This window comes from Arachis duranensis, chromosome 5 (genome assembly GCF_000817695.3).
Source record: "Arachis duranensis cultivar V14167 chromosome 5, aradu.V14167.gnm2.J7QH, whole genome shotgun sequence".
Taxonomy (NCBI): domain Eukaryota; kingdom Viridiplantae; phylum Streptophyta; class Magnoliopsida; order Fabales; family Fabaceae; genus Arachis; species Arachis duranensis.
Genome location: NC_029776.3, coordinates 37,144,757 through 37,157,768, shown reverse-complemented (window position 1 = coordinate 37,157,768; position 13,012 = coordinate 37,144,757). Strand labels below are relative to the sequence as shown.

Sequence of the window (13,012 nt, the reverse complement as noted above, 5' to 3'; positions counted from 1 at the left end):
ATGGTGTGTAGAAACTCCACCGTTGAAAATACATAAGAACAAGGTCTAGGCATGGCCGAGAGGCCAGCCCCCATGATCTAAGATAGCATAAGACTACTAAAAGATAGCTACCAAGATGTCTAATACAATAGCAAAAGGTCCTATTTGTAGAGAACTAGTAGCTTAGGGTTTACAAAGATGAGTAAATGACGTAAAAATCCACTTTCGGGCCCACTTGGTGTGTGCTTGGGCTGAGCATTGAAGCATTTTCGTATAGAGACTCTTCTTGGAGTTAAACGCCAGCTTTTGTGCCAGTTTGGGCGTTTAACTCCCATTCTTGTGCCAGTTCCGACGTTTTACGCCAGAATTCTTGAGCTGACTTAGAACGCCTGTTTTGGCCATCAAATCTCGAGCAAAGTATGGACTATTATACATTGCTGGAAAGCCCAAGATGTCTACTTTCCAAAACAGTTGAGATCGCACCAATTGGGCTTCTGTAGCTTCAGCAAATCCACTTCGAGTGCAGGGAGGTCAGAATCCAACAGCATCTGCAGTCCTTTTCAGCCTCTAAATCAGATTTTTGCTCAGGTCCCTCAATTTCAGCTAGAAAATACCTGAAATCACAGAAAAACACACAAACTCATAGTAAAGTCTAGAAAAGTGAATTTTAATTTAAAACTAACTAAAACATACTAAAAACATACTAAAAACAATGCCAAAAAGCGTATAAATTATCTGCTCATCACTCATCTTTTACATCCTCATACTTTGTGATTCCTGGATGCAGCACGGGCAGTTGTCCAACTAGATATCCGAGCCTAACTTGAGTGTTTATGTGATATCCTGTCTATCTCATATACACTCCTTTAGAAAAAGTTTTGTATTCATCGAATATATCTGCTTGCTCTTTTTATCTTCGATGCATATCATGAATGTGTGCACCTTGGTGTGCTTGGATGTGGATTAGCCTTTGGATGGCTTCTTGCTGTTGATCTTGTTTTTGGCTTATTGAATTGAACGCTTCTCCCCACTGCCCCCCTTGTTCTAGTTGTTGCTCCATCAATTGTTTCTGCCACTCATTCTGCTGACTTCTCCAATTGGAAAATGATTCCTCTTGGTGACTCATCATCTGTAATTGAAGCTCTTTTTGTGCCCCTTGGGTTTCCAAGTATTGCCTGGATAGGTTATCTATGGCTTCTTGTAGTTGATGCATGTTCAAAGTGGTTGGGTCTTGTTCCTCTTGGTTTTGTCCTTCTATAACTTGATGAGCCACTCTTTTTCTTTGCCTTCGCTGAGGTAGAAGAGTTGTAATAATCCTTGTTTCCGGATTGGTGAGCTTTTGCCAACCCCTTTGCTCAATCTTCTCTAGAATTTGTGGACATTCATCTTCGTTGAACTGGAATGTTAACTCAGGCAGTATCTTTTTGTTCTTTATTCGTTCAAACTCGAGCTCATGGAAGGCTATTTTGAATCTCCCTCCATCGAAGGGACTGCTCTCCACTGGTTCCTTCCTCTTTTGCCTCTTGAAGCTTGATGATGCCATAAGTGAGAATTGGTTTGTGAAGGTGGTGAAGGATATGAGTTTGAAGATAGAGTTCGGTTGGTTTGAGGCGAGATGTGCCTTAGAGGAATGTGTTTTGAGAGAAGGAAGAGAGGTGAGTTGGATGACTAGTTGAGAAGGGCTAGAGTGGTGAGGGTTCCTTATATAAGCCGGTGGTGAGAGTTGAAGGGTGTAGATGAATGGTACGGTTTTGATAGTGAACGGTTGGGGTTTGGCACAAGGTGAGCACAAGGATCATCATATTTTATGAGGGTCTTGGTTCGGGTCCCCAAAGCTATCCAACTCCCAATGTTGCATGGCAACACTTCCAAGGATATTCCCCTTGAAGACAAGTGTGAGATTTCCTTGGTATAGTGGCGGAATCTCCCTTACTTAATTGTCCTATCAAGTACCATCAATTTCCTTTTTGATTCCCTATACACGAAGAAAAATTGCAATTGGTTAATTGAAATTTTTGGTGGAAAAATTTAAGGTGTGAGCTAGCTAACAGAAAATATCTTTTTCTTTTATTTTTAAATGGCTAAATGCTTTCCATGAATGCAAATCAATCAACAACTAAACCCCCTCATGCATGCAACGTTGGTACACCAAACTTGTTTGTGATCAAATGGTGCAACAAGTTTGGGGAATAATTTTACCTCATAAAGTGTGTTCAAGCCCACTTGGTGTGCCTTGAACACCAAACTTATTATGCACTATAGGCTGCATGTAAATAAGCCTTATATTGGTTGTCAAAATTGATTTAAAAACCCATGAAATTTTCCTTATTACTACTATTAAAAATTAAAAGAAGAGGGCATAGAACATGGGCTGCCTCCCATGAAGCGCTTCTTTAGTGTCATTAGCTTGACGTTTGGTCCTTGTCAAGGTGGCTGACAGTGTTTGAAATCTTCTCCCCTTGCAGTGAACCTATGTCCATTGGCCTTGTTGATAAGCTCCATATGCTCTAGGGACAAGATTTTGTTGATGGTGTACACTTGAGGTAGCTGAGATGGGATGGTAGGAAGATGAGGTGGGATGGTTGGATAGTGACCAGAGATCACTTCATCTCCTGGAGAGAAATCCTCTGTAGGGATCTTCTTGTTTCTCCATCTTCTGGGTACTTTCCTCCTTGTTTCTCTTGATGCTATCTTGCTTTCTATAGATTATTTCTTTAAGGGATCCTTGTTGCTAGTTTTGCATGACTCTAGTTGCCTCAGCTCCCTTTGAGTTACCTCTGAATGTGGTTCTTCTTGAATATATGGCTTTTCAACCAATGGGGTTTTCAATTGTGTTATTTGTGCTTCACTGCTTGTTCCTTACCTCAATGCTTCATTATGCTCTTCTCTTGATTTTTTGTTTTCTTGACTTGCTTCTTTCCATGATTTGAAGACATTGAAGGTGAGTTGTTCATCATGTATCCTTAAGATTAGCTCTCCCCGTTCCACATCTATAAGTGCCTTAACATTGGCTAAAAATGGCCTCCCTATGATGATTGGATGGAGATGACTTTCTTCCATCTCTAGGATAACAAAGTCTGTGGGGAGATAGTAGTTCCCAACCTTCACCAGCACATTTTCAACTACTCCTATTGCCTATTTTTGAGTTTTGTCAGCCAATCTGATAATTACATCAGTAGGAGTTAGTTCATTGATTTGGAGCTTCTTCATGAGGGAGAGGGGCATTAAGCTGATGCTTGCTCCCAAGTCAAAGCCCTTTGTCAATTTTTGTTTCGCCTATAGCACAAGGGATGTGGAAGCTCCCTGGGTCTTTTCTTTTTATAGGTAGCTGTGGTTGAATGAGAGCACTGCACTCCTTGTTCATCAGTATTGTTTGCCCACCTTTCAATGAACTCTTCCTGGTCAGTAGCTCTTTTATGTACTTAATGTATGAGGGCATCTGTTGGAGAGCTTTAATGAATGGTATGTTTATATGAAGTATGTTTATATGAAGAGATGCAAACATATCAAGGAACCTTGAGTATATTCTTCTTGCTTCACCACTTTTAGTCTTTGAGGAAAAGGTGCATATGGGTTCAGACCTTCTTCTTTTAGCTTCTCCTTTTGTGGAGGGTTGGGTTCCTGATTTCTATCCTCATGCTTATCTTCTGGACTGTCTTGAAGATGTTTTGCTTGTGTGACTGCTTCCCCCACACTCACTTCATCACTAGTGGTGATCACCTTGCATTCTTCCCATCTTACTTTCTTAGCTTATCCTCTAGGGTTCTTCTCTGTGTCACTTGGGAAGCTGTCAGTGGACTTAGGAATTTGCTGGGATAGATACCCTACTTGGGATTCCAACCTTTTGATGGTATCTCCTTGGTTCTTGATGTTGGTTCGCACCTCATCTTTGAATGCTTTGTTGTTCTGGACTTCCTTGCATAAACCTTCAAGTAAGGTTTCAATTCTAGAGAGTCTATCCTCAGAGTATGATGGTGGGTTTGGGTTATAAGAGTGAGGGTGATCATGCTGGTTTTGATATGGGTGTTGAGGAGTGTGGTTAGGTGGTTGTTGATATGATATTTATGATGAATGTTGGTGGACAGCATGGTTGTTAGGATTGTGATTTTGACGTCTCTGATCTTGGCATTGGTCTTGTTGGTTTCCCCACCCAAAGTTGGGATGGTTCTTCCATCCTGGATTGTAAGTTTTAGAGTATGGATAATGATTTTGCCTTGGTGAATTACCAACATAGTTGGCTTGCTCCCATTCACCTCCTTCCTCTGTGTTTACTCCTTCTTGGGTTGATGATTGTGTGGTGACTGCTGCAACTTGGTTCTTCTCCATTTGCTTTGTAAGGTCAGTTAGTTGCTTGGCAATCATCTTGTTCTGAGCTAGTAGTGCATCAACATGGTTCAGTTCCATTACACCTCGAGTGTTGCTCCTCTCAGAAGCATAGAAGTAGTCATTCTCAGCTACAGTCTCAATGACATCTATGGCTTCTTCAATAGTCTTCTTCTTGTTCAAAGATCCCCCGGATGAGTGGTCTAATGCCTTCTTTGATTCATACGAGAGTCCCTCATAGAAAATATGCAGCTGTACCCATTCATTGAACATGTCCGGTGGGCACCTTCTTGTCAAATCCTTAAACCTCTCCCATGCTTCGTAGAGAGTCTCACCATCTTGTTGCCTGAAAGTTTGTACCTCAGCTCTCAGCCTGTTGATCCTTTGAGGAGGGTAGAACCTTGCCAAGAATTTATTCACTACATCTTCCCATGCTGTTAAACTCTCCTTTGGGAAAGACTCCAACCATTTAGAAGCCTTGTCCTGAGTGAAAAGGGGAACAAGAGCAATCTGTAAACAGCTGGGTGGATGCCATTGGACTTCACAGTGTCACATATTCTTAGGAAGGTGGTTAAATGTTGATTTGGGTCTTCTTGGGCACTTCCTCCGAATGAACAGTTGTTCTGAACAAGGGTGATGAGCTGGGGTTTTAGCTCAAAGTTGTTAGCATGTATGGTTGGCTTTTGGATGCTGCTTCCACAGTTGCCTGGTCTAGGTTGATGTAAGATCCTAGAACCCTTCTTCCTGGGTCAGCATGATTCACATGGCCATCTCTGGCAAGGTTATGAGCTTCTCCTTCATGTTTATCCTCCATGATTATTTCAAAGAATTCCTCCTCTTCCTCTACTCCAACAACTCTTTTGCCTCTTGCTTCCCTCCTTTTTCTAAGGAGAGTTCTCTCAGGTTCAGAATCAAAAGATGTTGAGGTCCCCCCTCTTCTCCCTGTCATACAACCAGCACAGCTCACACTAAGAAAGAAATTGCAGAAATTATAATGGTTAAAGTGGTAGTTAGTGTGAGTGGTGTAAATTGTCAAATAGTTAGTGGGTTAGTGAACATAATTGTAAATAATGCGGGAAAATAAAAGGGGAGATAAGGAAAGGGAAGAAGTAACTGAAAGTAAACAGCTAAACAAAATGAACAAAAGAAAAAAAATGCTCAATCTAGTGATCTTCCAACTTAATCATTGTTAATTCAAAATCAATCCCCAGCAACGGCGCCATAAACTTGATTCATGGGAATTTGTCTCTCAACAAATTTTCTTTGGCAAGTATACCGAATTATCGTTAAGTAAAAACTCACAATAGAGTGAGGTCGAATCCCACAGGGATTGATTGGTCAAGCAATTTTAATTGGAAGGATGCTCTAGTTGAGCTAAGCAGAAAGTGGATATAGAATTGTAAAAAATTAAATGGCAGGAAAATAAATGATAGAAAATAAAGTGCAGAATCTTAAATGGGAAATGGGGGTGATTAGCATGAAAGTAAATAACAGAAAATAAAGAGAATGGGTAAGATCAGAAATGGGGAATTCATTGTGTTCAGGAGGTGTTGCATTCTCCGGATCAAGTTCATTCTCATCTCTTTCTCAATCAATGCATTCATTGATCTCCTTGGCAATCTTAAGTGATTGGATCCCATTTCCTTGCCAATCCAATCTCTCTAAACTTGAACAATTGCCCAATTCCTTGATTTAATTGCTCATGAGAAGAGATGAGGCATGGTCACTGATTATACCACATGTATGTCCAAATCAAAGTGTTAGTAAGGTTAAATGTCACAATACCCATCCAAACTCCAATTTGGTCCAACATGAGAAAGCATTTCTAGCATGATCTCCTCATCCCTTTTCCAAGGCTCAGAGGAGATCCAATTATGGAGAGTTTCTTTCCCAAGATAACAATCCAATTAGATGAAGATCGAAAGCATTCTAGTAAAATCAAGAGAAAAGAAAGAAGAAGAATAATGAAAACTATGATTGATCCATCAAATTACAACAGAGCTCCCTAACACAATGAAATGGGTTTAGTTGTTCATAACTCTGGAAAATGGAAATGAAGAAGAAGAAAGATACATTCTAACTCTAGAAGTTGCAGAAAAGTAAAATATACAGAGTGTAGTTTTCTCCAATGTGCCAATCCCTTTTCTAGTTCAAAACTACTCCTATATATACTACTCTTCTTGGTCTTCTAGTTAATTCTGCAAGTCTTGGATATGGGCCTTTGATCTTAAGTTGAAGCAGTTGGGAATCTTCAGCGGGCTCAGCTTTAGTTGCAGAGAGAAAGTGATGTAAGCATGGACCTTGGCTTGGGGCATTAGTGGCGTTAACGTTGAGTGACATTATGGGTTCGTGAACATTAGCGGCAATCACTTTTCTCACTAATGTTCCCACCACATGGCCCACGTTAACTCCAACGTTAGTGGTACTAACGTGACCACTAACGTTGCCTTACAAACCTTCGCAAGCGTTATTGGGACTCACCTTTCCCAATAACGTTGCCTTGTGCCCCTAGTCCCCACGTTAGAGCTCACGTTAACTAAGTTAACGTGGCTCTTAATGTGGTTATGTCTCATCTTCGCAAGCATTATTAGGACTCAACTTTCCCAATAACGTTGCCTTGTGCCCCTAGTTCTCACGTTAGAGCTCACGTTAACTAAGTTAACGTGGCTCTTAACGTGGTTATGAATGCCATCCCAACGTTAGTGACAAAGGTGAGTGTCACTAACGTTGGCTCATCAACTTCAACTCCACGTTAATTTTCGCGTTAGTGGTCTTAACGTGACCACTAACGTGGGCAATGCAAGCTTGATCTAACGTTAGTGACAAAGGTGAGTGCCACTAACGTTGGCATTGTTCCTCTCTTCCACGTTAGAGTCCATGTTAACTTAGATAACGTAGCTCTTAGCGTGGTTCATTGCCACATCTTGGAGCGTTAGTGGTGATCACAATTCCCACTAACGTTGGAGTCTTTTTTTTTCCACGTTAATGTAGTTAACGTGGCAATTAACGTGGCTCATGATGGCTTCGAGGGCATTACTGGTGTCCACTTTTCTTATTAATGTTACCGCTTTATCCCTATTCCACGTTAGTACCTACATTAACTAGGTTAACGTGGGCTAACGTGGCTCTTCCTTGCTTCCTTTGTCCTGAAATTACACAAATAAAGTGCATCAAAGCTCTAATCCAAGTCATGAAATCATGCATTATCCAATCTAACATTCATTCCTTGCATAATTCTCATGAAATAATGTAAAATTCACAATATTTGTCTAAATCAAGATGTAAGTGTTCTTTTATCTAAAACTTGCTTATTTCCCTAAGAAAATGCATGAAACTACACTAAAACAGTAAAGAAAAGGTCAGTGAAACTGGCCTAGATGCCCTGGCATCAACAGAAAAATCATCCATGAAAACCTCTAAAAAATTTTCTACCATGTCAGAGAATATGGAAAGCATACACCTTTGAAAGTTTGCAGGGGCATTGCATAGCCCAAAGGGCATCCTTCTGTAGGCAAAGACTCCGAATGGAAAGGTGAAATATGTCTTTTCTTGGTCTTTGGGATCCACCACTATCTAATTGTATCCAGAGTATCCATCCAAGAAGCAGTAGTAAGCATTGCCAGCTAATCTTTCTAGCATCTGGTCAAAGAAAGGGAGAGGGAAGTGGTCCTTCCTTGTAGCATCATTCAACCTTCTATAATGAATACACATTCTCCACCTCCTCACTGTCTTTGTAGGGATGAGTTCACTCTTCTCATTAAAGATGATAGTCATACCTCCCTTCTTTGGTACCACTTGAACCAGACTCACCCAAGAGCTGTTAGAAATTGGATATATGATTCCAGCATTCCACAACTTTATCACCTCCTTCTAAACTACTTCCTTCATGGTTGGGTTAAGCCTCCTTTGAGGTTGTACCACTGGTCTTGAGTCTTCTTCTAGCAAGATCTCGTGCATGCAAATAGCAGGGCTTATACCCTTAATGTCATCAATTGTCCACCCTAAAACTGTCTTGTGAGTTTTTAACACCTCAATCAGTTTAGCTTCCTCTTGTGTGCTCAAGGATGAATTAATGATTACTGGAAGGCTATTCTCTCCACCAAGGAATGCATATTTGAGATGAGGGGAGAGAGGTTTCAACTCTTGCTTTGGTTCCCCTTCTTCCTTAACTTCACTTGAATTTTCCAGTGCTTATGTCTCTTTCGAATCTTCCTCTTGTATGTCTTGAGCTTCTCCATGGTCTTCATATTGGTTTGCTTCAAGTGCTTTTTCAACCAGAGTATCCACTATGTCAATTGATGAGCGGAATTCACTACCTCTTCCCAATAATATTGATGAATCCGCTTTTGGCAAGCGCACCAAAATTATCGTCAAGTATTAACCCACAGTGGAGTGGGATCGTATCCACAGAGATTGGTAGATTTGAGCAATTTTAATTAATTGGTGAATTAGTCAAGCTCAACAGAATAAGTTGTAAGTGCAGAATTATAAATGGCAGAAACATAAATGACAAAATAATAAAGGAAAGCAATAAAGTGCAGAAATGGAAATAACAGGAATGTAAACGGGAATGGAATTTTGCAGAATGTAAGAAAAGCTATAAAAGAATGGGAGAGATAAGAATGGGAGAATTCATTGAGATTAGGAGATATTGTCTCTTTGGATTAAATCTAGCTCATATCCTCTTCAATCATGCAACTTATTGACCTCTTGGCAATCATGATTGATTGAGCCCCAATCACTTGGTGACTCAATCTCTCAGATCTTGAAGAGAGATATGCTTGGTCCCTGATTATACCACACATCATCATATGTCCAAGTAGAGGGAGGATTGTATGTCACCATATCCAAACACCAAAACCCAGATTCTACTCAAGTGTAAGAAGGGATTTCTAGCATGGTTTCATGTTTCCTTTTCCAAGGTTTCCATGAAGCCTATTTTGCATTCAATCTCTTTTCCAAGTTAATTGAACACTAAGCATGAAAATCGAAATTCCTTCTAGCAAATCAAAGAGAAGATGAAGAGAATAAGAAATTCACTATCATTAATCCATCAAGTACAATAGAGCTCCCTCTCTCAATGAGAGGGAATTTAGCTACTCATAGCTCAGAGAGAAAGTACAAAAGATGGAAGAGATAAAGTGTGAAAAGTAAAAAGTGAGATCAAAACTAAACTCTGTGACTTGCTAACCCCCTTTTCCATACTTCCAAGGGTATTTATACTACTCCTAGATCTAGAAAATAAAAGAAAATTACAAAAGTGAAAAGAAAATTACAATTTGGAGGGAAAAGAAACTCAACAAACGTGATCTTCCAGCTGGCGTGTGACTGGCGCTTCTCTAGCGTGTCACGCTCCCTCTGTTTCTAACTTGGCGTGCCACGCCTCTCCATTCAAGTGGCACGCCGTCCTCTATTTCACCCCTGGCGTGCCATGCCTTCGAGCCAAAGTGGCACGCCTAGGACATTTTAATTGGCCAAGTAACCTGGCGTGCCATGCCTTCGACACCAAGTGGCACGCCCAAGGTCATTTTCCTCATCTCCATGCTTCTGGAAATTTGTACCAGCGTGGCACGCCCAGGGTCTGGCGTGCCACGCCCCTCTTAAAGCTTCACACTCTTGCTGGCGTGCCACACCTTATCTCCCAAGTGGCACGCCTGAGTTCACTGGCTTCTCTTCCTACTCTCTGGAAAATACTACCAGCGTGCCACGCCATGAGACTGGCGTGTCACGCCCTTCATTTGCTTCATCTTCTTGCTGGCGTGCCACGCCTTATCTCTCAAGTGGCACGCCCAAGTTCATTGGCCCTTTAATTCCTCCTCTGGTAAACACTACCAGCGCGCCACGCCATGAGACTAGTGTGTCACGCCCTTCTTTTGCCTTGGTCCTAGAGGTTGGCGTGCCACGCTTGGATGTTCAAGTGGCATGCCAAAGTGGGATGATTGAACTGGCGTGCCATGCCTTCGATACCAAGTCGCACGCCCAGCTTTATTTGGTCTCCTTAGGTGCTGGCGTGCCACCCCTCATCACTCAAGTGGCACGCCTTAGTGGGACTTCTTGAGCTGGCGTGCCACGCCTTCGATACCAAGTGGCACGCCCAGCTTTTGCATTGTCTTCTTATTTACTGGCATGCCACGCCTTGTTGTTCAAGTGGTACACCCATTCAATTATGGGTCATTTGGGCTTGGCGTGCCATGCCTTGACCCTCAAGTGGCACGCCCAAGTGAACTCTGGAGCTGGCGTGCCACGCCTTCGACACAAAGTGGCACGCCATAGTGATGGTTCTTCTAGTAATGAATTGGCGTGCCACGCCCTGCTTCTGGCGTGCCACGCCCCTTTGATGATCTTCATTTTTGCTCTCTGGAATGTTGCACCAGCGTGCCACGCCCAGTTTTTGACGTGCCACGCCAATACATTTTTGTGGCGTTTGTTCCAAGTAGCACGCCTGCTTCACACGCCCCACTTGTTTTGTTGTTTTCTTTCCCATTTTTGATGTCTTTTCCACCTGAAATTCAGCACAAACTCATTTCAAAGCAATGTACTATGATATTCAACAATTAAGGCATGAATTGCAATGATGAAATGAGATTATGCCTCTTTTATGGTCCTTTTTATGCAAGAAAAAGGGTAGATGATGTAAATCATCACAACATCAAACTTAACTTTGCTTGTCCTAAGCAAATCAATGTGAGTGGTCTTTTTGTTGAATTGAGACTTGACCTTGAATGGATGCAATATAACTAAGAATTGGACTAAGTGCTCAATGATAAACCCCGATTTCGTGGTTTATTTTGTGCTTACTTTGGGGGATTCTATCACCTTTTCCCACATTTATTCAATAAAATAACATGATTTTGTAATTCTCCCTTGAATTGTGCTTAAGTGTAAACACATGCTTTTTAGACCCTTAAATTGGTGATTTTAACTCACTTTAATTCCATTCGATGCCTTGATGTGTTTGTTGAATGATTTCAGGTTCATAAGGTAAGTATTGGATGGAAGAAATGAGGAGAAAAGCATGCAAAGTGGAGAATGCATGAGGAAACAATAATTGGGAATGCATCGATGGGCGCGCACGCACAAAAGTGATTTCGCAGAGAGACGCGCATGCGTACATGACGTGTCCGCGTGGATGAAGAAATAGCCAATCGACGCGCACGCGCACATGGCGCATACGCACCGATACTCGCACGTGACTCACTTAATGGAAAAACACTGGGGGCGATTTCTGAGCAGCCCAGGCCCAATTCCAACCTGTTTCTGATTGTATTTCATGCAGAATTGAAGCCCAATCAAAAGGGGGAGCAGTTGTTTGAAGTGTTAGCATCATGTAGTTTAGTTTCTAGAGAGAGAAGCTCCCTCTTCTTTCTAGAATTAGGGTTCTTAGGCTATTTTGCATCTTAGATCTAGGTCCAACTTCATGTTTTCATCTTGTTCCCTTTATGATTTCTTGTTCCTACTACTTGATTCTCTTAGTTTTCATGTTAATTTCTCTTTTATGTTTCTTTTGTGATGATGAACTCATGTTGAATTTGATTTACATTTAATGAAATTTAATGTTTGATGTTCTTTTAATTGCTGATTTGAGTTGTGAATTTACTTTTCTTGCAATTGGTAGTTGGTAGATTTATATTTCTTGCACTTTTACTATGTTTTCCATTTGTACCCACCAAGTGTTTGACAAAATGCTTGGTTGGGCCTTAGAGTAGAATTTTATGCTCTTGGCTTGGGAAGGTAACTTAGGAACTCTTGAGTTGCTAATGTCCAAGTGATTGATGATTGGGAGTCATTAACCTTAGATTTCACTAATTGAATTGGTGGAGACCTAGGACTTATGGACTTGGATTGACATAGCTCATTTGACTCTCCTTTATTTGTTAGAGGTTGATTTAATGGGGTTGATCCTTGCCAATTCTCATGTTGTGGTTAGTGATAAGGATAGAGATCCTTGACCACCAACCCTTGCCAAGGCCTTTTTGTTATTTGAATTTCCTTATCATTTACTTTTCTTGTCTCTTATTCCAAAATCCCAAAATATTCCTTCATAGCCAATAATTGACCACTTCATTGCAATCCTCGTGAGACGACCCGAAGTCCAAATACTCCAGTTAATTCTTATTTGGGGTTTTGTACATGTGACAAAACCATAATTTTAATTTGATGTGAGAATTGTTTGTTGGTTTGGAGCTATGCTTACAACGAAATTCTTCTTTCTATAAGAGAAATTCCTAACCAACGCAATCCTCCTCGATCAAATTAATGGCGCCGTTGCCGGGGAGCATATTTGTGCTATGTTATTGGCTATTGTATATATTGTGAATAGCTTGATTTTGGTTTGTTTGTTAGTTTTGTTAGTTTTAGGATTTGGTCTTTGTTTCTTATTAGCTTTTGTTTTTATTTTTTCTTATCACTATGAATTCTCACGACTTTGGCTATGAGTGTGGTTCAAACTATGTTGTAGGAGATGGAATTTACAATGATAACATGCATCAAGGATTTGGAGATCAAAGGTGGGAGGTGCCCCAAGCTTATGGACAACCTTCTTGGCAATAACCTCCTCCGGCTTCTTATGGGTACAATTTAAATCTTGATGCATACCAATCTAATGTATGTGATGACCATCATTGTGGTTGCCGACCACAATCATCATATGCATATGAACCACCTCCTCAATATAGCTGGTGGACGAAATTGTGATCCTCAAAGTTGGTCT

At 41.0% G+C, this 13,012-nt stretch overlaps 1 non-coding gene across 1 annotated transcript; it reads left to right on the top strand.

Annotated features, from left to right (window-relative positions):
- The first annotated feature begins 4,575 nt into the window (after positions 1 to 4,575).
- On the top strand, positions 4,576 to 4,677 carry LOC127748233 (small nucleolar RNA R71). The gene has a single exon (XR_008010175.1). It is a non-coding gene; the product is annotated as a small nucleolar RNA R71 (small nucleolar RNA).
- The last annotated feature ends 8,335 nt before the right edge of the window (positions 4,678 to 13,012 follow it).